Source organism: Vigna radiata, unplaced genomic scaffold (assembly GCF_000741045.1).
Source record: "Vigna radiata var. radiata cultivar VC1973A unplaced genomic scaffold, Vradiata_ver6 scaffold_149, whole genome shotgun sequence".
NCBI lineage: Eukaryota > Viridiplantae > Streptophyta > Magnoliopsida > Fabales > Fabaceae > Vigna > Vigna radiata.
In genome coordinates, this window is record NW_014542731.1 from 548,492 (window position 1) to 550,588 (window position 2,097).

Genomic DNA, 2,097 nt, shown 5'->3' on the forward strand with positions numbered 1-2,097 from the left:
CACCTAGGGTGATGACACGAACCTTGGTGAAGTTCACTAAAATCTGCCACATAAAACACTCTTGTAATCGATTACAATAGGCTTGTAATCGATTACGTGAGCCATATTCCTGTTTTGGACATCATGTTGTACTGAAGGAACCACCTATGGTAGCGTGAGGGACCATGGGTGATTTTGGGTGTTAAACAAGTTGTCCATAACCTGAGTAGCACTCGTTTACATGGCCATTGTAAACGATTACATTGCACACTTGACCACCATTATCTTCACCAATTTAGCTATATTCATCAAATCACAACCATTAATTCATTTTTTTCCACAAACATTATGACTTGGAAATCAAATTATAAAGCACTTCAATGAAAGACACATTAAATTTGCAATTATGAATTACATAAATGTATTGAAGCAAACATGGATGTTCTATATATTGAACCAAATAGGTTTAATTACAAGATCTTTTTCTTGTCCTAAGACTCAGGTCTAATACAATAATTACTCATTTTTCTTTCTAACTACTACATTTGCGGGGTATGGTGTCCTAAGTGTTTGACTCTTAAAATGCCTTCTTGAACCAATCCTAACATACGTCTTCAACTGTGATTTGTTGTTGGACATTCCACCCGGTGCATTTGGCGACATTGCACCTTCTTCATTGTTGCACATTCCACCCGCTTCCTCGTTAGACATTCACCAAGCAAATGGAGTCTTCGAAACGACTTCCCGTTGCTCCTCTGTCAACCGTTCGTTGAGAGTGCAAACATACATAGTTGAAAATGAATGACGAACGGTCAATTTCCCAAAGAAAATAACTCAAATGAAAACACCAAAACAAATTACAAAAACCCATAACGTGTGGAAGAAATGACAACAACCCCAATACCCAAACCTAAAACCCAATACCCAAACCTACAATGGGAGAAGACATTTACCTTGGTCCAACGAAGGTCCATTCCGGTACTTCCCATTTCAGCAAAACGATGGAAAACGAGAGATGCAAGAAGAAGGCAATGGAAAGGACGAAAACGCCGGAGAGGACGAAGGGAAAGGAGGAAATATGAGAGAGAAAGTTTTCTGACACAGAACACTAATGAAATTGGCCAAGGGTAGAATTGGAAGCAGAAAAGTCTGAAACCCTTTTCATTCTGTAAGCCAAAATTTTTTTAAAAAAAACAAAGAAAATGACCCAATTGGAAATTGACACCTGTCAAAATAACGGGACCCATAATTTCATTATGAAAAATGTTTTGTTAACACCCTTTCTTTGACACAGTTTTGACACAAGCCACATGGCGTCTGTGGATTGGCCCGTTTGGGTGAAGAAACGAAACTCTTTTTAAATGTTCCGGAGGGTAAATTTGGAAAACCGAAGATATAAAATTTAATTTTGGCGGTTTCATTTTCATTCTTCGTTCACTTTGCCTTCGGTCTGTCGCCTCATCTCTCCATTCGCTTCACCTTGCACATTGCTTCCTAACGCGTCGTCTCATCCAAAGGCAAGCAAAAGAGGTCTTTCGCAATCATTGTGTATTGGTAAGCTCTCTTTCTCGTTTGGGTGTGTTTGGCGTTGTGGCTCTGTTTCGTTTTGGGTTTGTGTGTCTTTAGCGTTTTCGCTCTCTTTCGCACTGTCTCGCTTCTCAAACACTAGTCTATTTTTGTTGTATTTATTGTTTTTGTGTTTTGTGAACCCTAATCCACCGCCATTGATTTATTTGTATGAAATATGTACAGTTGCAATGGCGTCCGGAAACCCAAAGGTAATCGTTTGGTATGGTGTTATATATAGTTGTTTTATTTTTTGGTAAGTTATAAATTTTTTTTTAATGTTTTGTAGTGGCGGGTTCGAATCTCTCTGGATTCATCAACCATTGTTCAAATGAATGACTTACTAAGAGATGTCCATGTAGATCAAATTGGGATGACACAATTGCGTTTGGGAATTTCATAGTTTCATGTTAAATGTGGGTTGGATGTTTCGCGTATTATATTTGACAAAATGTTAAGTAGTAAGATAATGACGTATTTAATGGATAGTTAAACACTTGATAATCACATATAAACAACCAATTACAATTTAAGGAACTCAATAACAGTAAA